At 44.7% G+C, this 25,922-nt stretch overlaps 1 long non-coding RNA gene across 1 annotated transcript; it reads left to right on the plus strand.

Annotated features, from left to right (window-relative positions):
* The first annotated feature begins 18,841 nt into the window (after positions 1-18,841).
* Positions 18,842-24,102, plus strand: LOC106570449 (uncharacterized). The gene is made up of 3 exons (XR_001320670.3): positions 18,842-19,170; positions 19,299-19,369; positions 20,936-24,102. It is a non-coding gene; the product is annotated as an uncharacterized LOC106570449 (long non-coding RNA).
* The last annotated feature ends 1,820 nt before the right edge of the window (positions 24,103-25,922 follow it).

A 25,922-nucleotide genomic window follows, 5' to 3' on the forward strand; every position in this document is an offset into this window, starting at 1 on the left:
CTGTGCCACTCGGGAGCAGCGCTCTAAGGAGATGTTCTTGCCATAATATGGACTTTGTCTTTTACCAAATAGGGCTATCTTCTGTATACCCGCATTACCTTGTCACAACACAACTGATTGGCTCAAACACATTAAGAAGGAAAGAAATTCCACAAATTACATTTTTAACAAGGCACACCTGTTGATTGAAATGCATTCCAGGTAACTACCTCATGAAGCTGTCATCAAGGCAAAGGGAGGCTACTTTGAATAATATTTGTTTAACACTTTTTTGGTTACTACATGATTCCATATGTGTTATTTCATAGCTTGATGTCTTCACTATTATTCTACAATGTAGGAAATAGTCAAAATAAAGAAAAACCCTGGAATGAGTAGGTGTGTCCAAACTTTTGACTAGTACTGTATATATTTTTTACTTTTACCCCTTTTTTGTGATATCCGATTAGTAGTTACAGTCTTGTCCCATCTATGCAACTCCCCTACGGACTCAGGAGAGGCAAAGATCGAGAGCCATGCATCCTCTGAAACACGAACCTGCCAAGCCGCGCTGCTTCTTGACACACCGCTTGCTTAACCCGGAAGCCAGCCGCACCAATATATTGGAGGCTAAACCGTCCAGCTGGCGACCGAAGTCAGCGGATGGCCAAACCATCCCCTAACCCGGATGACGCTGGGCCAATTGTGTGCCAATTGTGTGCCGCCTCATGGGTCTCCCGGTGACTGCAGGCTGTGACACAGCCTGGGATCAAACCTGGGTCTGTAGTGACGCCTCAAGCACTGCAATGCAGTGCCATAGACCGCAGTGCCTTAGACCGCTGTGCCACTCTGGAAGCCCTCTGTTTTTATTGTTTGTCAGACATATTTTCTGAGGAAAACAATCAGACTCAGAAAACTAAAAAAAAAATTGTGTAAGCGTATCCACACTGTCCTAGCATGTCTAGGCAATGTGTGATTGTCTTGCTTACAGCTGCCTCTGAAGTTTTTATACTCTGCAGAAACACTGACTGCTATTTCACTCTCTGTATCTTTCCTCTTGGCTGTGTGGCTCTTGGGAACAGAACTGCTGAGCTGAATGTAAAGATCATGAATTGAGGGTGATTTTGTGCACAGTGAAACGTGGAATAAGCTGCATACTCAGTCATTTCCCTGGGATATGCAGATTAAAGGATGACTTGCAGTGGGATTTTGAAGTATTTTCTCAGGCATATTAGGTTCATGGGCGGCATATGATGATGTCAATAATCCACCAACAAAGTTTGAGTGGTAGTTTTCCCTAAAAATAAGTAATATCTTTTCTGAAATAGAGTTATAGAATTTAAGTTCAAGAAATGTACAACAGATTTCATATAGCATTTCCTGTAACACCAATGTCTTTTGCGTTCCAGAGGCATTCGGGTTTTGAGCTAATGACACTGGACGGGCCCTGCGATAACTATAAATTATAAAAACATAGTTGTTTTTCTGCTTCCGGAGAGTGGATACTTTCACCTTCAGAAAGGGCATGGTGGAAAGATTCCCTTACCTCTACCATTAAACCCCTTTGACCTTGCATTTGAGACCACAGGTGCAAGCTGATGCTCCCTCTGGACATCAGTGATTGTGACTGCCAGTGCCATATGCTCAATATGCCTATGCCACTGCTGGCCAGCCTGCCAGAGAGAGGCCCTCAGGGGCTAGGATCATTTAATTGCCTGTAAACAAAAACAGTCTGCAGAAAGTGACACAGAGGCAGCTGCCAGTAGTCTTGCTGCCATGTTTTGTTATAGTATTTCCCCTGTCGTGACATAATCATGGACATTTAAATCCCACACACGCTCATTAATACTCTCCGAGCCTCTCTCTCTTTATCCTGCACCTTAAACTACAGATCGTCTGTCTGCTCTGCAAGCTGATGCATGCAGGTAGGGATAACATTACACACACACACACTTCAGGGGTTGCGTCTTCCTTGTGAATGCAAGGGGGTTGACCTCTGCTGGACATAGTGATTAGCTGGACCTGCTCCCCAATCTGTCCCGTGCTGGGAGAGATAATGAGTTGATCATTTCTGATGCAGAATGTGTTTGTGATTTACATCAGAGAGCAAGCTGTCGTGTCTTTGGCTATGCCGGATTAAGTGATATGACATGCTAACCTATAAAATCCTTTCTCTGTAATTAATATTACCTGATTAAGCTAATCATGTAAATGTAATTAACTAGAAAGTCGGGGCACCACGGAAGAATGTTTATAGAGCCGTTATCTTCCAAATAAACTCTTAAAATACTTAGTCATATTTTACATCGATAGCAGTCAATATTAACCCTTATCTTATTTTCAGTCTCATAATGAAAGTTGTAAATTCTTGGCTATCTTCACGAACCCTGGCTAACAAGTTGAATCAGCAATACAAAATTGGGTTTAATTATTTATTTACTAAATACCTAAACTAATCACACAGAATTACATATACACAGAATACAAATGATGTCATACAGAAAACGTCCTGGTGGACGGAACCTGTATCATGGCTGGTTACACAAAGGAAAGGGGGTTGGGCTTGAATGAAAGAGCGGGAAGACTTAGGAACGAAGAAACAGCAGCTATGCTATCGTAAATACATTATCTTATGCATTCTAAATGACCGCCCATTTGGAAAAGGAAAATGCAATAAATATTTACTCTGAGCTGCGCTTCGGTAGATTGGTCGTAGATGCTGGCCGGGTTGGCCAACAGATCTTCCTGTCCTCGGAAGAATGTCTCTGGTGGTAAATTGGATACGTGGTGGTATCTTCGTCCGTCTGTTAGACTGGATCCGTCGTCCGTCCTTTCCTAGCCCCCGTCTACAGCGGCCGCTGCTAACTCAACGGCTAGGAAGTATCACTTCTGTAGTGAATAAGCTCAAAGTTCATACCATTCGCCACCAAAGCTCACGCCGAGGTTGGCTTAGTTCTGTACTTGACGTGTGTCCTTCTAACGTAGAGGCTGCAGACCTCACGTACTGGAACAACCAGGTTATCTTTTCGTCAACGGCTTATATAGTGGAGAGGGGGAAGGATGTGTTTCATCGTTTATAACCCCTCCTCTTCACAGGGGTGGGCCACTGATCAAGCAGGGCACTTTCCTTATGAAAACCCAATTCTCTCATTTGGAAGCTAAAATTACATTTAATCTCCTAACAAACAATTTCAATATCAAACATTTCAATTGCATAACAATTCCATGTTACTCTGATAACTAGAGGGTGTATACTTTCTCAGGTACAGTTTATGTCGTCCTGTCATCAGTCATAATGTCTCAGATGACAACCGAACTGACATCCATACTCATTACGTTCCCAAGCATATTTCCAACTGGTTTTATTACCAAAATATGGTTCCTTTTCCCCATTTGTTTGATGTTCCCAGACTCTCTATATTTAACACAGGCTATTCAAGTCCTTCAGTAGGGTCAGAAAGAGAGGGGAAGGGAGAAAGGTATTTATGGGGGGGTCATAAACCTTACCCACAGGCCAACGTCATGACAAAGCACAACAAAGCCTTCAGAATGGCGGGTGCCATAGTTCGTGGCTGTGGGAAATATCAGGGGGAGTTACTACTTACTGCTATTATTGGACAAGAGTTGGGAATAGGCCATACTACACATGGCGAAATTGCCACGGAACAGGTGTATTTGTCCCACCCATTCATTAGCTTTAAAGATGCACTATGCAGAAATCATTCAGCTATTTCCTGGTTGCTAAAATTCTAATAGTTTGCCTAATTTCAGTTTATGTGACAAAATAAGCAAGTATAGTATAGAGAATCATTGTACCATATAAACAGCTGTGAAATATATTTTCCATAACCAAAGATATTTTATTTTCAGCTGTTTGAAGCTGGTGTACAAAACTGAAAGATGCAACAACAAAACTTAAGAACTGGAAGCATAGAAATAGCACATATAGAACAGATTTACAGCTGCTTACACTTGCTTTTAACGAGAATGACAGATCTATAAACACATATTTCTATATGAATTTTGTCAAGTCGCCCAAAAAGTTACATATTGCAGCTGTAAAAAAAAACACAGCATAAGTGTGCATATGAACACGCCATAATCAATGGCAAAATGTGTAGAATTGCAAGACATTTGCTTCAACGGTCAACTTTGGGCACTAAAAACTGTCCAACTCCTCTTCTTTCTCAATTTTCAAACATAAATGAGGTTGTGCCCTTTGGTGGTTCATCGATGTGACATTCTGGTCATGCGCGCCGTGACTGAAGTAGTTAGTTTGTTAGCTAAGATAGCTACTCATAGCTAGCCAGTAACTCCTCCAGTATGTGTTGACGTAATTTCACAGATCTTGTTTTTGGACGGAAGCTGTAGAGATCGGTAAGAAATGGCACTTCTGTAGCCAATTATCTTATTCAGAATTCTTTTAAAGCATTATGACCTACTATGATGGTACATTGATCAGTTCTACAGTTTAAAGCTGTAAATTTCGCGTTTTTGCCCATAGTCAATGTAAGGGGTACGTACTGGCGGCAGAGAAGTCAGTACGGTTCTGTTGCCTTGGCCTGCTGGAGGTGGACACGGACGGCTTCCCATGTCTCCTCCGCACGCCTGAACCAGTCGTCCACCGCAGGAACCTCGGTCTGATCCTGATGCCAAGGCACCAGAACCGGCTGGTACCCCAGTACGCACTGGAAGGGAGAGAGGTTAGTAGAGGAGTGGCGGAGCGAGTTCTGTGCCATCTCAGCCCAGGGCACGAACGCCGCCCACTACCCCGGCCGGTCCTGAAAATAGGCCCGCAGAAACCTACCCACATCCTGGTTCACTCTCTCCACCTGCCCATTACTCTCGGGGTGAAACCCTGAAGTAAGACTGATCGAGACCCCATACATTCCATGAACGCCTTCCAGACCCTAGACGTGAACTGGGGACCCCGATCAAATCAAATCAAATCAAATGTATTTATATAGCCCTTCTTACATCAGCTGATATCTCAAAGTGCTGTACAGAAACACAGCCTAAAACCCCAAACAGCAAGTAATGCAGGTGTAGAAGCACGGTGGCTAGGAAAAACTCCCTAGAAAGGCCAAAACCTAGGAAGAAACCTAGAGAGGAACCAGGCTATGAGGGGTGGCTTCTGGCTGTGCCGGGTGGAGATTATAACAGAACATGGCCAAGATGTTCAAATGTTCATAAATGACCAGCATGGTCAAATAATAATAATCACAGTAGTGTGCAACAAGGGTGCAACAAGTCAGCACTTCAAGAGTAAATGTCAGTTGGCTTTTCATAGCCGATCATTGAGAGTATCTCTACCGCTCCTGCTGTCTCTAGAGAGTTGAAAACAGCAGGTCTGGGACAGGTAGCACGTCCGGTGAACAGGTCAGGGTTCCATGGCCGCAGGCAGAACCGTTGAAACTGGAGCAGCAGCACGGCCAGGTGGACTGGGGACAGCAAGGAGTCATCATGCCAGGTTGTCCTGAGGCATGGTCCTAGGGCTCAGGTACTCCGAGAGAGAGAAAGAAAGAAAGAAAGAAAGAAAGAAGAAAGAGAGAAAGAGAGAATTAGAGAGAGCATACTTAAATTCACACAGGACACCGGATATGACAGGAGAAATACTCCAGATATAACAGACTGACCCTAGCCCCCCGACACATAAACTACTGCAGCATAAATACTGGAGGCTGAGACAGGAGGGGTCAGGAGACACTGTGGCCCCATCCGATGATACCCCCGGACAGGGCCAAACAGGCAGGATATAACCCCACCCACTTTGCCAAAGCACAGCCCCCACACCACTAGAGGGATATCTTCAACCACGAACTTACCATCCTGAGACAAGGCCGAGTATAGCCCACAAAGATCTCCACCACGGCACAACCCAAGGGGGGGTGCCAACCCAGACAGGAAGACCACGTCAGTGACTCAACCCACTCAAGAAACGCACCCCTCCTAGGGACGGCATGGAAGAACACCAAGTAAGCCAGTGACTCAGCCCCTGTAATAGGGTTAGAGGCAGAGAATCCCAGTGGAGAGAGGGGAAACGGCCAGGCAGAGACAGCAAGGGCGGTTCGTTGCTCCAGAGCCTTTCCGTTCACCTTCACACTCCTGGGCCAGACTACACTCAATCATAGGACCTACTGAAGAGATGAGTCTTCATTAAAGACTTAAAGGTTGAGACCGAGTCTGCGTCTCTCACATTGGTAGGCAGACCATTCCATAAAAATGGAGCTCTATAGGAGAAAGCCCTGCCTCCAGCTGTTTGCTTAGAAATTCTAGGGACAATTAGGAGGCCTGTGTCTTGTGACCGTAGCGTACGTGTAGGTATGTACGGCAGGACCAAATCGGAAGATAGGTAGGAGCAAGCCCATGTAATGCTTTGTAGGTTAGCAGTAAAACCTTGAAATCAGCCCTTGCCTTAACAGTAAGCCAGTGTAGGGAGGCTAGCACTGGAATAATATGATCACATTTTTTGGTTCTAGTCAGGATTCTAGCAGCCGTATTTAGCACTAACTGAAGATTATTTAGTGCTTTATCCGCTTTATCAATCTACACACAATACTGTCACACCCTGATCTGATTCACCTGTCTTTGTGATTGTCTCCACCCCACTCCAGGTGTCGCCCATCTTCCCCATTATCCCCTGTGTATTTATACCTGTGTTCTCTGTTTGTCTGTTGCCAGTTCGTTTTGTTTTGTCAAGCCTACCAGCGGTTTTCCCTCTGCTCCTGTCTCTCGATTGTTCCTGTTTCCTAGTTTTCCCGCTGTTGACCATTCTGCCTGCCCTGACCCTGAGCCTGCCTGCCGTCTTGTACCTTTTCCCTGCCTTTTACCTGCCCCTGTTGGATTAATAAACTGTTGTTACTTCGACGTTGTCTGCATCTAGGTCTTACCTGAAACATGATACTACGAACCGGCCATGACTGACCCAGCAGACTCAGACCAGCTGCGCAACCCAATCTCCTCCCAAGGAGCCACCATTGATAGGCACAAGGAATTGCTTCATGGCCTTATGGAGGGGGTCCACACCTTGGCCGAACGCCATGACTGGGCGTTGGACATCTTGCTGGAGCAATTCCGCGGGTTGGCTGAGAGGCAGCCTCCTATGACGGTAACCTCACAGCCCCTCAGTAACTCAGTGGTTAGCAGCGTCGCCTCACCGGTCACTCCGCCTTCCCGGGAGCCTATTTACCTCCCCCGGAATGCTTCAATGGAGAGCCGGGCACCTGTCGGGCATTTATAGCTCAATGTGCCCTCATCTTCGAGCTTCAGCCCTCCTCTTTCCCCTCGGACCGCTCTAAGATAGCGTACCTTATCATGCTGATGTCCGGGACGGCGCTCAATTGATGTTCGGGACGGCGCTCACCAGGTGTCTCCCATCTCCCCTCATTATCCCATGTGTATTTATACCTGTGTTCTCTCTCTGTTGCAAGTTTGTTTTGAAACGTGATACATACCTCATAATGACAAAGTGAAAACAGGTTTGTAGAATTTTTGGCAAAAGTATAAAAAAAAACAGACATACCTCATTTACATACAGTAAGTATTCAGACTCTTGCTATGAGACCTGAAATTGAGCTCAGGTGCATCCTGTTTCCATTAATCATCCTTGAGATGTTTCTTCAACTTGATTGGAGTCCATCTGTGGTAAATTCAATTGATTGGACATGATTTTCAGACATTATATCCTCGAGTAGTGCCGGAAGACATGTGTAAACAAGGCCTCCGCAGTCTGTAGGGCCGTAGGGAGACCGGGCAGAGGGAGGAGATGACAGGACTTAGAGAAACGATCCACATCGCGGTGTTACCCTGTGAGAGTGGAAGATCAGTCAGAAAATCCTCCGACAGGTGCGACCAAGGCCGCTGTGGAACGGGTAACCTCTGGGTAGGTGCCTCAGAGCCTTACACTGGGCGCACACCGAGCAGGAGGAAACATAAACCCTCACGTCCTTAGCCAAGGTAGGCCACCAGTACCTCCCACTCAAAGAGCGCACTGTCCGACTGATCCCAGGATGACCAGAGGAGGGTGACGTGTGGGCACAACAGATCAACCGGTCACGAACAGCAGACGGGACGTACAGATGCCCAGCGGGACACTGGACGAGAGCGGGCTCTGCACGTAACGCCTGCTCAATGTCCGTGTCCAGCTCCCACACTACCGGCGCCACCAGGCAGGAGGCGGGGAGTATGGGAGTGGGATCCATGGGCCGCTCCTCTGTGTCATACAGCCGGGACAATGCATCTGCCTTAATGTTCTGGGATCCTGGTCTGTAGGAAAGGGTAAACACAAAACAGGTGAAAAACATGGCCCACCTTGCCTGGCGAGGGTTCAGTCTCCCCACTGCCCGGATGTACTCCAGATTGCGGTGGTCAGTCCAGATGAGAAAATGGTGTCTAGCCCCCTCAAGCCAATGTTTCCATGCCTTCAAGGCCTTGACGACAGCCAATAGCTCCTGGTCCCCCACATCATATTTTCGCTCCGCCGGGCTGAGCTTCTTCGAGAAGAAGGCACAGGGGCGGAGCTTCAGTGGTGTACCCGACCGCTGAGAGAGCACAGCTCCTATCCCAGCCTCGGACGTGTCCACCTCCACTATGAACACGAAAGAGGGATCCGGATGGGCCAGCACAGGAGCCGAGGTAAACAGAGCGCTCAGGTGACTAAAGGCCCTATCCGCCTCCGCTGACCACTAGAAGTGTACCGGGCCTCCCTTCAGCAGTGAGGTAATGGGAGCCGCTACCTGACCAAAACCCCGGATAAACCTCCGGTGGAAGTTGGCAAACCCTAAGAACCGCTGCACCTCCTTTACCGTGGTGGGAGTTGGCCAATTACGCACGGCTGAGATGCGGTCACTCTCCATCTCCACCCCTGAAGTGGAAATGCGATACCCTAGGAAGGAGACGGACTGTTGGAAGAACATGCACTGCTCAGCCTTGACGTACAGGTCATGCTCCAACAGGCGACCAAGCACCCTGCGCACCAGGGACACATGCTCGGCGTGTGTAGCGGAGTATATCAAAATGTCATCAATATACACCACCACACCCTGCCCGTGCAGGTCCCTGAAAATCTTGTCTACAAAGGCTTGGAAGACTGATGGTGCATTCATCAACCCGTACGGCATGACTAGGTACTCATAGTGCCCTGAGGTGGTACTGAAAGCCGTCTTCCACTCGTCTCCCTCCCGGATATGCACCAGGTTGTAAGCACTCCTGAGATCTAGTTTGGTGAAGAAGTGCGCCCCGTGCATTGACTCAATTGCTGTGGCTATGAGCAGTAGCGGGTAACTATACCTCACAGTGATCTTATTCAGACCTCGATAGTCAATACACGGGCACAGACCTCCCTCCTTCTTCTTCACAAAAAATAACCTTGAGGAGGCGGGTGAAGTGGAGGACCGAATGTACCCCTGACGCAGGGATTCAGAGACATTTGTTTCCATAGCCTCCGTCTCCGCCTGTGAGAGGTAATACACGTGACTCCTGGGAAGTGCAGCGTCTACCAGGAGATTTATCGCACAATCGCCCCGTCGATGGGGTGGTAATTGAGTCGGCTTCTTTTTAGAGAAGGCAGAGCCAAATCGGCATATTCAGGGGGAATGCGCACGGTGGAGACCTGGTCTGGACTCTCCACTGTAGTAGCACCAACGGAAACCCCTAAACACCTACCTGAGCACTCTCGCGACCACCCCGTAAGAGCCCTCTGTGGCCAAGAAACAGTGGGGTTATGACAAGCTAACCAGGGTAGGCCAAGCACCACGGGAAATGCAGTAGAGTCAATAAGGAAGAGACTAATTCTCTCCTTGTGACCCCCCTGCGTCACCATGCCCAGAGGAGCGGTGACCTCCCTAATCAACCCTGACCCTAATGGTCGACTATCTAAGGCGTGAACGGGGAAAGGCACCACCACGGGAACAATGAGGATCCCTAAACTATAGGCTAACGCTCTATCAATAAAATTCCCAGCTGCGCCTGAATCGACGAGCGCCTTATGCTGGGAATGCGGGGAAAACTCAGGGAAAGTGACATACAAAAACATATGTGCAACAGAGGGCTCTGGGTGAGAATGGTGCCGGCTCACCTGGGGGGACGAGCTGGAACCCCCTCCGGTCTCCCTGCGCACCGCCCCTCCCAGCTCCATGGATATCAGAGAGGGGGTGCTGGAGGATGGAAACACCAGACCCCGATCAGAACGTCCGCGGGTAGCCAGCAGGTTGTCCAGCCGGATGGACAAGTCCACCAGCTGGTCGAACGTGAGGGTGGTGTCTCTGCAGGCCAACTCCCGACGGACGTCCTCGCACAGACTGCAGCGGTAATGGTCGATCAGGGCCCTGTCGCTCCATCCGTGCTGGCAGCCAGGGTCCTAAAGTCCAGGGCGAACTCCTGGGCGCTCCTCGTCTCCTGCCTCAGATGGAAGAGGCACTCACTCGGGCGGGTGGTCGAAGATCGCCCGGTAACGGTGGGTGAACTCCTCAAACTAGTCCAACGCCGCATCTCCCTCTCTCCACACGGCGTTGGCCCACTCCAGGGCTTTCCCGGTGAGGCACGAGACGAGGGCGGACACCCTCTCACGGCTCGGGCCGGGTGGACGGTGGCCAGGTATAGGTCCAGTTGAAGAAGGAACCCCTGGCAGTTCGCAGCCTTTCCATCGCATTCCTGGGGCAGGGAGAGACGAATCCCACTGGAACCAGGAGGAAGAGGGGTGCTCAGAGGAGACCCCAGTTGTGCTGGTGGAGGCGCTGGAAGAACTCCCTGTCTCTCCCAGCGGTCCATAGTCTGGACAACACGGTCCATGGCGGTGCCAAGATGGTGGAGCATTTCTGCGTGCTCCCGGACGCGCTCCTCCACCCCTATACCCGGGGTAACTGCTCCTGCTGACTCCATAGTCGGGTTGGTGATTCTGTAAGGGGTGCGTACTGGCGGCAGAGAAGTCAGACGCAGGAGAGCAAAAACTGTGTTTCCAAACGGCGCAGTTTAATAACAAAAAACCCACCGGAAAACAGAACAATTAAATAATGGGTACATAACCCGACGCACACCAGGACGGACGTGCACAAGCACTTACAATAAATAATCACCGACAAGGACATGAGGGGGAACAGAGGGTTAAATACACAACATATAATTGATGGGATTGGGACCAGGTGTGATGGAAGACAAGATAAAACCAAAGGAAAATAAAAAGAGGATCAGCAATGGCTAGAAGGTCGGTGACTTCGACCGCCAAACGCCGCCCGAACAAGGAGAGGGAACAACTTTGGCGGAAGTCGTGACAGTCAACCTTTAAAGTAACTGTCCGGTGTTTCCAGATTTCTACATAAAAATGGTAATTAAGTATGTTAAAAAGCAGCTTTTCTGTGTTGGAATAGAGTGGGCGTACCCTAACAACAGAATAGTGTGGGCATATACCGGTCATTAAAAATATTAATGTGACTAGACCACTGTTTGGCCATCTCATCCTCAGTAGGATTAAATCATATCAAGCATTTTTTAATCAGTCTTTTTGAGGTGGGATTGAAGTGGGGTTTTTTTCTACAATTTATGCTTTGGCCACCAATACAAGTATAGAATGAGTCAACAACATTATTTGGGTATGAGTTAACAGAATATGAACTTCTCAATGTGAGATTTTCATTGGACAGTTAGTTTAACTGCAAACTTTTCTCTCAGCCTCATGACAAAACGTATAGAGCAGCAGGAAATAACCTTTAAAACTGCAAAATGTCCTCTCATCCTCATGGCAAAATGTATAGAATAGCATGAGATAAGCTATAAAACAGCACATTTTTCTCTCTGCCCCATGCCAAAATGAGTAGAATTGCAGGAAATTAGCTTTAAAACTGCAACATTTTCTCTGAAATGCACAAGTGCGTCAATGTAAGCAACATAACAAAAATAAATCTGTCAGTTTAAGATAGAGATATCTGTTATGCATTGGATGTGTCTCAATCCACCGCATACCCCACCGTCGCACTTCCACATCTGCGGTGAAAGGTGGCAGAGCTAGAGCCGTCTTTGTCAGACAATGAGACGTCCCGAAAATCGGTCTTCTCATGAAAACATCTGTAGTGTCCGAACGGTTTGACCTACAAACTATTATGACCACTCCATGGAATACGGAGACTCTCACGATGGCGTTTTGCTCGACGATCCCCACAAGTGTCACAGGACTCGGCTGAAGGTAACCGGTACAGGTAAAAAAAAATATGGAAGTATGAAGGTAGTTTCGTGCCTGCCCCAAAAAATCTGTTATTATTAAGTATGCATACAATAAATCTCCTAAATTTAGGAGACACTTCAAAACCTTGTTTCTTATGATTCATTTTTTTACTTTCCTTTTTGCCATTTACAAATGTGTTATTCAATGCATTTCTATTAGCTTTAGTAGTAAAGGCCAAAATGAATATTTTATCAAATAATTTGTTTATTTATTTTTGGGATACCTAAAGGGATCCTAAAATTCCAAATCGAATAGCTAAATGATTCATAGTATGACCATCTTAAAACAATTCCATATGTCAGCTTAGCACTGCCCCCAATATATTTGAATAGGGATTTACCATCACGAAATAGACAGACTGAAATTAACACCTAAGAGTGAGGGAGAGGAAACACTATGTCTGTTTAACTCATACTATATATTGCTATGGATCTGTTGGGGAGGTATGTGAATTGGAGTGTGTCCAGGGTTTGAGGCTGTAGTCAGACACAGGGACTATGGTGGTCGGCTTGAAACATGTAAGTATTATAGACCGGGTCAGGGAGTCAGCACATGCTCTGAGTACACGTCCTGGTAATCTGTCTGTCCCTGTGGCCTTGTGAATGTTAACCTGTTTAAAGGTCTTACTCACATTGGCTACGGAGAGCGTGATCACACAGTCGTCCGGAACAGCTGGTGCTCTCATGCTTGGCTCAGTGTTGCTTGCCTCGAAGCGAGCATAGCGGGATTTCTTATAAGTGTCCAGATTAGTTTCCTGCTCCTTGAAAGCTCTAAACTTTTGTTCAGTATGGATGTTGCCTGTAATCCATGGCTTCTGGTTGGGATATATACATACGGTCACTGGGAGGACAACTTTGTCGATCCACTTATTAATGAAGCCGGTGACTGATATCTTATACTCCTCAATGTCATCGGATGAACCCCGGAACATATTCCAGTCTGTGCTAGCGAAACAGTCCAGTAGCTTCATCTGACCACTTCCGTATTGAGCACTGGTACTTCCTGTTTGAATGTTTGCTTGTAAGCAGGAATCAGGAGGATAGAGTAATTGACAGATTTGCCAAATGGAGAGCGAGGGAGAGCTTTGTATTCGTCTCTATTTGTGGAGTAAAGGTGGTCTCGATTTTATTTCCTCTTGTTGTACATGTGACATGCTGGTAGAAATGAGGTAAAACGGATTAATTATGGACAGACGTTCCGCTAGCGGAACGCCTCACCAATATCCAATGGTAGCGCCTGGCGCGAAATACGAAAAACCTTAAAAATGCTTTCATTTCAATTTCTCAAACATATGACTATTTTACACCATTTGAAAGATAAGACTCTCGTTAATCCAACCACATTGTCCGATTTCAAAAAGGCTTAGAGCAAAACATTAGATTATGTCAGGAGAGTACCCAGCCAGAAATAATCACACAGCCATTTTTCAAGCTAGCATATATGTCACAAAAACCAAAACCACAGCTAAATGCACCACTAACCTTTGATGATCTTCATCAGATGACACTCCTAGGACATTATGTTATACAATACATGCATGTTTTGTTCAATCAAGTTCATATTTATATAAAAAAAACAGCTTTTTACATTAGCATGTTTTGTTCAGAACTAGCATACCCACCGAAAACGTCCGGTGAATTTACTAAATTACTCACGATTAACGTTCACAAAATACATAACAATTATTTTAAGAATTATAGATACAAAACTCCTTTATGCAATCGCGGTGTCAGATTTTAAAATAGCTTTTCGGTGAAAGCACATTTTGCAATATTCTGAGTAGATAGCCCGGCAATCACGGCTAGCTAATTTGACACCCACCAAGTTTGGCCCTCACCAAACTCAGATTTACTATAAGAAAAATTGTATTACCTTTGCTGTTCTTCGTCAGAATGCACTCCCAGGACTTCTACTTCAACAACAAATGTTGTTTTGGTTCGAAATAATCCATAGTTATATCCAAATAGCTCCGTTTTGTTCGTGCGTTCAAGTCACTATCTGAAGGGTGACGCGCCGGCGCATTTCGTGACCAAGAAATTCAAAATATTCCATTACCGTACTTTGAAGCATGTCAAACGCTGTTTAAAATACATTTTTATGCTATTTTTCTCGTAAAATAGCGATAATATTCCAACCGGTCGACGATGTATTCGTTCAAACACTGAAAGAAAAAAATGGAGTCGTCTCGTGCACGCACCCCTCAGTGTCATTGTTCCCAGAAGGACCACTCACAAAAACCGCTGCTGTTTTTTGCCCAGAGACTGGAGAGCTCTCATTCCACTTTCTGGCGCCTTCCTAGAGCCAATGAAGCCTTAGAAAATGTCACGTTACAGCAGAGATGCTGTATTTTTGATAGAGATGCCCTAGAAGGAGAACAAATTGTCAGACAGGGCACTTCCTGTATAGAATCTTCTCAGGTTTTGGCCTGCCATATGAGTTCTGTTATACTCACAGGCACCATTCAAACAGTTTTAGAAACTTTAGAGTGTTTTCTATCCAAATCTACTAATTATATGCATATTCTAGTTTCTGGGCAGGAGTAGTAACCAGATTAAATCGGGTACGTTTTTTATCCGGCCGTGAAAATACTGCCCCCTATCCCAAACAGGTTAAAGTTTTCCGGCGCTGCGTCTGGATGAGCATTTTCTTGTTTTCTTATGGCCTTATACAGCTTGTTGAGTGCGGTCTTAGTGCCTGCATTGGTTTGTGGTGGTAAATAGACAGCTACGACGAATATAGATAAAAACTATCTTGGTAAACTATCTAGCCTTCCCTGTAGCTCAGTTGGTAGAGCATGGTGTTTGCAATGCCAGGGTTGTGGGTTTGATTCCCACGGGGGGCCAGCACAGGAAGAAAAAAAATGTATGAAATGAAATGTATGCATTCACTACTGTAAGTTGCTCTGGATAAGAGTGTCTGCTAAATGACTAAAATGTAAATAGTGTGGTCTACAACTTATCATAAGGTACTCTATCTCAGGTGACCAAAACCTAAAGACTTATTTCATATTAGAGATTGTGCACCAGCTGTGGTTGACAAGGAGACACAAACCAACCCCCTTGGTCTTACTGGAGGTTGCTGTTCTGTCTTGGGGATATCTATCTGGCTGGCTGGACCTACCTCTCTGGCCGGTCAGCTCGACGGACCTAGCTATCTGCAAGCTATCAGGCCGGGGGCCAGACCTTTCCATCTAGCCAGCCGGACTAAGCTATCTGGCTGGTTGCCCGGACCTAGTTATCTGGCCGGCCAGACCTAGCTACCTATTTGGCCGACCAGACAGGTAGGTCCGGCAGTCCAGATAGGTAGGTCTGGCCGGCCGGCAAGATAGGTAGCCGGACCTAGCTATCTGGCCGACTGGACCTACCTATATGGCCGGCCGGACCTACCTACCTGGCCTGACCGAAATACTTCACTCTGACCCACAAAACGTATTTGCTAGATTCATGATAATGTTGTTAGACAAATAAAGGAAAATGAACTTCAAAACGTGATGTGTTTTTTATTTTTATTTGCAGCTGTTGTTAATAAATAATGAATCTGCTAGCTTCTGACATGACTTACTGCAGCTAGAAAGAGAGCAGTTGATGGATTACTAAAACATCTACAGATTGGTAGACACTATTCCTAATCTGTTTTCGGATTTTAAAAGCAGAGAAGTAGATGAAGATTTCATACCCTGTATATTTTTGTCTAACTTGTTGGGTTAGTATTATTTTTGGTTCAAATCTCAGATTTGAGTAGCAGAGAAGTAGACAAAGATGTAAACACTAACCTTTTGTCTAAGTTGTGGCAAAGTGGTCAAAGTAGCTGATTTGTGTCAAAAGTTGTATTAATGCATTTACAGTAAATGGAAGTTGGACAAAAAAATGACAAAAAGTGTAATATTTTAAAAGTATAGATGATATCAAAAAGTTGTATACAATTCTGCACGTTTTGAAGTTTGAACGCCGTTTCTATCTTAAACGGTGTAGGAGGAGTAGCATGCTAAAGAATAATAATAATAAGAAGAAGTATGTTCATGTCCAATGGCCGATGAGCACCGATACCATTTATCTAGAATTTCTCTTCATATGACAAGGATTGAAAATGATTTGCCAGTAGATTGTTGACTTGATTCATGATGATGACTGCTTGTCTAGCTTGCTAGCTAAGATTTCTAAAGTATGATGTTGACATCAGTCCAATCAAAGCTACGGTAGATATAGCAGGATTTCACATCATTTTATCTGTGGCCAATGACCTTTTGCCTTCTTTTTTACTTTATTTATTTATTTAACCTTTATTTAACTAAGCAAGTCAGTTAAGAACAAATTCTTATTTACAATGATGGCCTACCAAAAGGCAAAAACGTCTCCTGCGGGGACGGGGGCTGGGATTAAAATAAATAAATAAAATATAAGTATAGGACAGAACACTCATCACGACAAGTGAGAGAACACAACACTACATAAAGAGAGACATAAGACAACAACATAGCAAGGCAGCAACACATGACAACACAGCATGGTAGAAACACAACATGACAACAACATGGTAGCAACACAACATGGTAGCAGCACAAAAGACAGAACAAACATTGGGCACAGACAACAGCACAAAGGGCAAGAAGGTAGAGACAACAATACATCACTCAAAGCAGCCACAACTGTCAGTAAGAGTGTCCATGATTGAGTCTTTGAATGAAGAGATTGAGATTAAACTGTCCAATTTGAGTGTTTGTTGCAGCTCGTTCCAGTCACTAGCTGCAGCGAACTGAAAAGGGGAGCGACCCAGGGATGTGTGTGCTTTGGGGACCTTTAACAGAATGTGACTGGCAGAATGTGTGTTGTATGTGGAGGATGAGGGCTACAATAGATATCTCAGATAGGGGGGAGTGAGGCCTAAGAGGGTTTTATAAATAAGCATCAACCAGTGTGTCTTGCGACGGGTATACAGAGATGACCAGTTTACAGAGGAGTATAGAATGCAGTGATGTGTCCAAATCTGATGGCCGAATGGTAAAGAACATCTAGCCACTCGAGAGCCACCTTACCTGCCGATCTATAAATGATGTCTCCGTAATCTAGCATGGGTAGGATGGTCATCTGAATCAGGGTTAGTTTGGCAGCTGGGGTGAAAGTGGAGCAATTATGATAGAGGAAACCAAGTCTAGATTTAACTTTAGCCTGCAGCTTTGATATGTGCTGAGAGAAGGACGGTGTACCTTCTAGCCATACTCCCAAGTACTTGTATGAGGTGACTACCTCAAGCTCTACACCCTCACCTGTCGTGAGAGGGGCATTTTTCTTATCAAACCACATTACCTTTGTTTTGGAGGTGTCAGAACAAGGTTAAGGGTAGAGAAAGCTTGTTGGACTCTAAAAAAGCTTTGTTGTAGAGCATTTAACACAAAATCCAGGGAAGGGCCAGCTGAGTATAAGACTGTATCATCTGCATATAAATGGATGAGAGAGCTTCCTACTGCCTGAGCTATATTGTTGATGTAAATTGACAAGATCATGGGGCCTAGGATCAAGCCTTGGGGTACTCCCTTGGTGACAGGCAGTGGCTGAGACAGCAGATTTTCTGACTTTATACACTGCACTCTTTGAGAGAGGTAGTTAGCAAACCAGGCCAAAGACCCCTCAGAGACACCAATACTCCTTAGCCGGTCCACAAGAATGGAATGGTCTACCATATCAAAAGCTTTGGTCAAGTCAATAAAAATAGCAGCACAACATTGCTTAGAATCAAGGGCAATGGTGACATCATTGAGGATCTTTAAGGTTGCAGTGACACATCCATAACCTGAGCGGAAACTAGATTGCATACGATAGAGAATACTATAAACATCTAGAAAGCCAGTCAGTTGATTATTGACAAGATTTTCCAACACTTTTGATAAACAAGGCTATTGCAGCACCCAAGGGGCTTAAACTTTCGAGCTCTCCCTGTAGATTTTGAGGTGACGTAGTGTCCCCATGAGTGACAGAACACTGAGCCATTCACGGCACAAATAGAGAACATTACCAACCCCTACGCTCTGTATTTTCCGCATTTTGGAGCTGCCTTACTCAAGACCATGTTTGTATACGTCTTCATTAACTCAATTATTATTATTTTTACATTGTTTGCAAACTGATATGTGACAAGTATTAATGCCAAAATAACATGCAAAACATTTTTTTTTTTGCTGAACAGGTGAGGCCCCAAAACAGGCCCTGAATGATGGGTCGCCTCTGAGTATGTTGAAGACTTAGCTTTATAAGTATTTCAAAGACGTTTGCTTCGCAAGTCCCATTAATAAGAAGTACTGTATGTCAAAGATTAAAACTGGGGCTTTTTCTCTGCAAGGCCCACAATGAGTCTATTGCACCATCTAGTGGATTCTACCCAATAACGCAATCAGAAGAGTTTAGAGATTGTTCGAGCTCATGTAGGCTACGATGAAACGTGTGTAATGTTTTATTGTAAAGGTAACAATGCCACCAATAAAATTCAAGCAACTGTCCCCTTAAACGGCAGTCTTGTGAAAAAAAATATACCGTTTTCCAGAGTGTGTTTAACTTCATTTTACCCATTAAGCTCTGTGTTCGGAATGTTTGTAGAATTATTTGCCAGGTATACCCGTATTTACGGTAACTCTGCCGCCGGGTAGAATTCAGAATGGCAGCGCTCATAATAGAAACATGCCATGTCGCATGTTGTGCTAATCGAACCCAAAATGTTCTTACATGGGGTCGTGGTGGAATCATTGCAAATAGAACATGTAATTACGCCGCTCTCTATGACCCAAAGGTAATATATATATTTCACAATTTAAATGTACTCGTGTCACTACATCATCAGTCTTGTCAATGTTGACAGCTGCTTGGAGTCGTTGGGTATAAGGCATATTTGCTGTGAGTCAGCTTTACAGGAGAAAGGTGTTGCTGCTGTCCTGAATGGACATACTGGGAGGGTGAACACAGTCCAGTGGGTCCACAGAGAGGACTGTGGTGAGTAGCTAAGCTACCTGCATGCTTCATCCAATGCTTTGATATGCTGATAATATATATTGATATGTTTCATCCAATGCTTTGATAGACTGTTTCTGACAGTTGGTCGTCTTCCTCCCTGATGATAGTACAGAAACTCACCTGGTGTCAGGAGGGTCTGACAGTCTGACTGATTGTGTGGGAGGCCCTAGATGGGAAGGTGTGTTAACACTACTACTAGAAGCAGGAATTGGTCTCATCCGACTGGCACTTCATCAATCTACACACAATACCCCATAATGACAAAGCAAAAACCGTTTTTTTTTTTTTTTAGCAACTTCATAAAAATAAAAACTGATATTCCATTTACATAAGTATTCAGACCCTTTACTCAGTACTTTGTTGAAGCACCTTTGGCAGCGATTACAGCCTCGAGTCTTCTTGGGTGTGACGCTACCAGCTTTGCACACCTGTATTTAAGAAGTTTCTCCCATTCTTCTCTGCAGATCCTCTCAAGCTCTGTCAGGATGGATGGAGAGCGTTGCTGCACAGCTTCTTTCAGGTCTCTCCAGAGATGTTCGATCGGGTTCAAGTCTGGCCTCTTGCTGGGCCACTCAAGGACGTTCAGAGACTTGTCCCGAAGCCTATCCTGCGTTGTCTTGGCTGTGTGCTTAGGGTTGTTGTCCTGTTGGAAGGTGAACCTTCTCCCCAGTCTGAGGTCCTGAGCGTTCTGGAGCAGGTTTTCATCAAGGATCTCCGTACTTGGCTCCGTTCATCTTTCCCTCGATTCTTACTAGTCTCCCAGTCCCTACCGCTGAAAAACATCCCCACAGCATGATGCTGCCACCACCATGCTTCACTGTAGGGATGGTAACAGGTTTCTTCAAGATGTGACACTTGGCATTCAGGCCAAAGAGTTCCATCTTGGTTTCATCAGACCAGAGAGTCATTTTACTTTTTCATCAGACCAGTCATGTGCCTTTTACTGAGGAGTGGCTTCCATCTGGTCGCTCTACCATAAAGGCCTGATTGGTGGAGTACTGCAGAGATAGTTGTCCTTCTGGAAGGTTCTCCCATCTCCACAGAGGAACTCTGGAGCTCGGTCAGAGTGACCATCGGGTGCTTGGTCACCTCCCTGACCAAGGCCCTTCTCCCCCGATTGCTTAGTTTTGCCGGGCATCCAGCTCTAGGAAGAGTCTTGGTGGTTCCAAACTTATTCAATTTAAGAATGATGGAGGCCACTGTGTTCTTGGACCTTCAATTCTGCAGAAATGTTTTGGTTCTTTTCCCCAGATCTGTGCCTCGACACAATCCTGTCTCGGCGCTCTACAGACAATTCCATCCACCTCATGGCTTGGTTTTTGCTCTGACATGCACTGTCAACTGTGGGTCCTTATATAGACAGGTGTATACCTTTCCAAATCATGTCCAATCAATTGAATTTACCACAGTTGGACTCCAATTAAGTTGTAGAAACATCTCAAGGATGATCAATGGAAACAGAATGCACCTGAGCTACAATTTCAAGTCTCATAGCAAAGGGTCTGAATACTTAAGCAAATAAGGTATTTCTGTTTTTTATTTGTTATAAATTAGCAAACATTTATAAAAATCTCTTTTCGCTTTGTCGTTATGGGTATTGTGTGTAGATTAATGAGGACATTTTTTTTTATTTAATACATTTTTGAACAAGACTGTAACGTAACAAAATGTGAAAAAAATCAAGGGGTCTGAATACTCTCTGAGATGCATATTTGTTGTTTGTGCTCTCTGCTACCTGTCCCAGACCTGTTGTCCCAGACCTGCTGGAACCCTGACCTATTCACCGGACGTGCTACCTGTCCCAGACCTGCTGTTTTCAACTCTCTAGAGACAGCAGGAGCGGTAGAGATGCTCTCAAAGATCGGCTATGAAAAAGCCAACTGACACTTACTCTTGTGTTACTGACTTGTTGCACCCTCAACAACTACTATAATTATTATTATTTGACAATGCTGGTCATTTATGAACATTTGAACATCTAGGCCATGTGCTGTTATAATCTCCACCCGGCACAGCCAGAAGAGGACTGGCCACCCCTCATAGCCTGGTTCCTCTCTAGGTTTCTTCCTAGGTTTTGGCCTTTCTAGGGAGTTTTTCCTAGCCACCGTGCTTCTACACCTGCATTGCTAGCTGTTTGGGGTTTTAGGCTGGGTTTCTGTACAGCACTTTGAGATATCAGCTGATGTAAGAAGGGCTATATAAATACATTTGATTTGATTTAACCAGTTTGTAAAGTGTGTTGGACACACTGGGCCAGTGTGTGCTGTGGATGCCATCCACCTGGACAACAATAAGCTACTCATCGCCTCCACAACTTCTGACTCCACTGTCAAACTTTGGCTCTACACTGGGAGTAAAGGTAAGAGATGCTTATTTGTCCCAGCAATAGACTAGTGTCCTGTCCAGGGGGTGTACTTGTCTTCTACAGTACATCAAGCTGCCTCACACTATAGAAACAGGAGGCTCCTGCCCTATGGGGTGTTCTGGCTGAGACAAGGAACTCTTTAGGACAGATAAGGCAATCAGATCATTGATCCCCTATTCCCCTACGTAGTGCACTACTTTTGATCAGGGCCCATAGGTAACGTTCCCTCTACGTTTTTGGGGCACTAAGCTAATTTTAGGTCTTGTGAGCGGAAACTTGAACGTTTTGAGAATTTTGTTCAACTTCCAGCGTGTTTACAGTGAACACTGAGGCTGTTTCCTTACAGTTTTACACAGTAGCCAATTGGCTATTGTGGCTATTCAAGCGTAATGTAGGCTTACCAACAAATCCAATGGAGCAAATCCCATATTTTTTTCACATGGAAATAGCTTTTGAGTTCTGTGATATAGCCTACAGTAGCCTATATGTGGTGTTCAATGCAGGCTACATTGCATGAGACTTTTAAAAATGTTTTTTCATTAAGGGCTTGACACTAATTAATGATTTTTTACTTGGTCTGCAAAACCATGGACTGTAAATTACATTGTGTTGTATGATGCAAGAAACCACTTTACAAAATAAAATGTATTATTACTTCCATACAGCGAATTATACAATGTAGGCTACCCCTTTGCCTGTTGGCTTATTTGCATATTCAACATTGCAATTTTAATTAGGACTTAAGCTTTTTACCCAAATGGCATTTCAAAGACAGATTGAAATGTAGCCTACATGTTTTGTGCTCTTGTAAGAAGCAGTAACTCTGCATTGCTGAACTATTCTTATCTATAACTGGGCTAATTACTCGCTAACTAGCAAATAATACCACTCGCGGCTCTGTGCACATACACTCGCGGGTGATTGAAAGACCGCTCATGGGCTACCCCGCCAATAGAATTCAACTCCGTTGTGCTCTGGCTCTGCCTACAACAAAATCACAGACCCAATCTTGCAAAGTTAGATTTGTTTTGTTTTGTTTTGTTCGATTGAAAAGGGGCTGATATAATGTTGATTTGATCACAGAAAAAACTTTGATATATACAGTGCAAACTAATGGGGCGAACTAGGTGAAGTTCAATCTCTTGCATCTCTGTGCTGCCTGACATTTCTTCTGCGTCGCAGTCCTGGAGGAGGTGCGAGGCCGTGCACGTGTGCAGTTCAGCGGGAACATTGCCCATAGGCCGCCCAGCTATGTTAATTTGTATTTTGTAACTTCAGTGGTACTCTTATCGCAATATGATAAGGCTACACAAACCACAATGTTCACCTAAAGTGGGCTTAGTTCTACCTAAGTAGGGTGAAGTTGCCTCTAGATGCTGATCTTGGGTCAGTTTTGCATTTTCCCCACTAATGGTTGAGGGGGAGCTGATCCTAGATCTTTACCTAAGGGAAACTTCACCCCGGATCTATAAAACCCTGCATTAAAAATGGACTATAAGTGTTCCTTGATTCCTGTTCTGAGATGCAGGCAGTGTGTTTGTTTACAAGGGAAACTTCACCCTGTAGCAAAAGGGGCATTTTTGAGTTAGTCTGTGCTGAATTCTCCACCTACCCTGACATCTGCTGGCATGCTGTGGTAGTAGAAACACAGAGGGAACAGTCTGATCATTTGAGTCACATCATTTAATGAGTCATCACTTCAGGATTGTCTGAAATCATTGTAATGGCCTATTGTTACCGCTGTGGTTTCCACTGTGTCGTGAAACCAGGATTGTATCACGGTATTTGTATTTAGTATTTTATTAGGGATCCCCATTTGCTGTTGCAAAGGCAGCAGCTACTCTTCCTGGGGTCCAAACACATTAAGACACTTATATTACGGATAAAAGAAAAATATAAAACATTGCATCATATAACACTGTCACACCAACACATATCCACAACACAAAATCTATGATATCACTATACAACAATACCACAATGTATGTGTGTGTAGAGTGTGTGTGCTAGCACCCGTGTGTGTCTGTACCTGTGTGTGTCTCTTCGCTGTTCCAGTAGGTGTGTTTTTTAAAATCTGATTCTACTGCTTGCATCAGTTACCTGAGATGGAATAGAGTTCCATGTAGTCATGGCTCTATGTAGTACTGTGCGCCTCCCATAGTCTGTTCTGGACTTGGGGATTGTGAAGAGGCCTCTGATGGCATGTCTTGAAGGATATGCATGGGTGTTCGAGCTGTGTGCTAGTAGTTTAAACAGACAGCTTTGTGCATTCAGCTTGTCAACACCTCTTACAAAATCAAGTAGTGATGAAGTCAATATCTCCTCCACTTTGAGCCATGAGAGATTGGCATGTAAACTCAGCAAAAAAAGAAATGTCCCTTTTTCAGGACGTCCCTAAATTCACAGATCTTCATTGTAAAGCGTTTAAACACTGTTTCCCATGCTTGGTCAATGAACCATAAACAATTAATGAACATGCACCTGTGGAACGGTCGTTAAGACACTAACAGCTTACAGACTGTAGGCAATTAAGGTCACAGTTATGAAAACTTAGGACACGAAAGAGGCCTTTATACTGACCCTGAAAAACACCAAAAGAAAGATTCCCAGGGTCCCTGCTCATCTGCGTGAACGTGCCTTAGGCATGCAGCAAGGAGGTATGAGGACTGCAGATGTGGCCAGGGCAATAAATTGCAATGTCCGTACTGTGAGACGCCTAAGACAGCGCTACAGGGAGACAGGATGGACAGCTGATCGTCCTCGCAGTGGCAGATCACGTGTAACAACACTTGCACAGGATCGGTACATCCGAACATCACACCTGCGGGACAGGTACAGGATGGCAACAACAACTGCCCGAGTTACACCAGAATTGCATAATCCCTCCATCAGTGCTCAGACTGTCCGCAATAGGCTGAGAGAGGCTGGACTGAGGGCTTGTAAACCTGTTGTAAGGCAGGTCCTCACCAGACATCACCGGCAACAACGTCGCCTATGGGCACAAACCCACCGTCTCTTGCAGGTGCCTTGGTGGAAGATTGGGGTAACATCTCACAGCAAGAACGGTCAAATCTGGTGCAGTCCATGAGGAGATGCACTGCAGTACTTAATGCAGCTGGTGGCCACACCAGATACTGACTTATTTTTGATTTTGACCCCTTTGTTCAGGGACAGATTATTCAATTTATGTTAGTCACATGTCTGTGGAAGTTGTTCGGTTTATGTCTCAGTTGTTTAGTCTTGTTATGTTCGTACAAATATTTACACGTTAAGTTTGCTGAAAATAAACGCAGTTGACAGTGAGAGGACATTTCTTTTTTTGCTGAGTTTATATCATTCATGTTAGCTCTCGGTGTACATTTAAGGGCCAGGCACGCTGCCCTGTTCTGAGCCAATTGAAATTTTCCTAACTCCCTCTTTGTGGCACCTGATCACACGACTGAAGTAGCCCAGGTGCGACAATAGGGCCTGTAGGACCTGCCTTGTGGACAGTATTGTCAAGAAGACAGAGCAGCACTTTACTATGGACATACTTCTACCAATCTTAGTCTCCTTTAATCTCCTCAATTTCCTAAATTTCCACATTCATTACAAGATTTAGTTGAGGTTTAGGGTTTAGTGAATGATTTGTCCAAGTACATTGCTTTTAGTTTTTGAAATATTTAGTACTAACTTATTCTTTGTCACCCATTTTGAAACTAACTACAGTTCTTTGTTAAGTGTTGCAGTCGCTGTAGTAGCTGACGTGTATAGTGTTGAGTCAGCCACATACATAGAGACAGAAGATTGAAAGATTTAAAGATTGAAAAAAGTAAGGGGCCTAAACCGCTGCCCTGGGGAATTCCTGATTCTACCTGGATAATGTTTGAGAGGCTTCCACTAAAGATCATCCTCTGTGTTCTGTTTGACAGGTAACTCTTTATCCACGCTATAGCAGAGGGTGGAGAGCCATAACGCATACATTTTTATAGCAGCAGACAATGCTCTATAATGTCAAAAGCCACACTGAAGTCTAACAAAACAGCCCTCACAATCTTTTTGTCATCAATTTCTTCCAGCCAATCATCAGGCATTTGTGTAAGTGCTGTGCTTGTTGAATGTCCTTCCCTATAAGCATGCTGAAAATCTGTTTTCAATTTGTTTACAGTAAAATAGCATTGTATCTTGTCAAAGTTTACTAAGGGTTGGTAACAGGCTCTTTGGTCGGCTATTTGAGTCAGTAAAGGGGGCTTTACTATTCTTGGGTAGACGCATTACTTTTGCTTCTTTCCAGGCCTGAGGGCACACACTGTCTAGTAGGCTTAGATTGAAGATATGGAAAATAGGAGTGGCAATATCGTCCTCTATTATCATCAGTAATTTTCCA

The sequence above is a fragment of the Salmo salar genome, chromosome 14, assembly GCF_965601325.2.
Source record: "Salmo salar chromosome 14, fSalSal1, whole genome shotgun sequence".
NCBI lineage: Eukaryota > Metazoa > Chordata > Actinopteri > Salmoniformes > Salmonidae > Salmo > Salmo salar.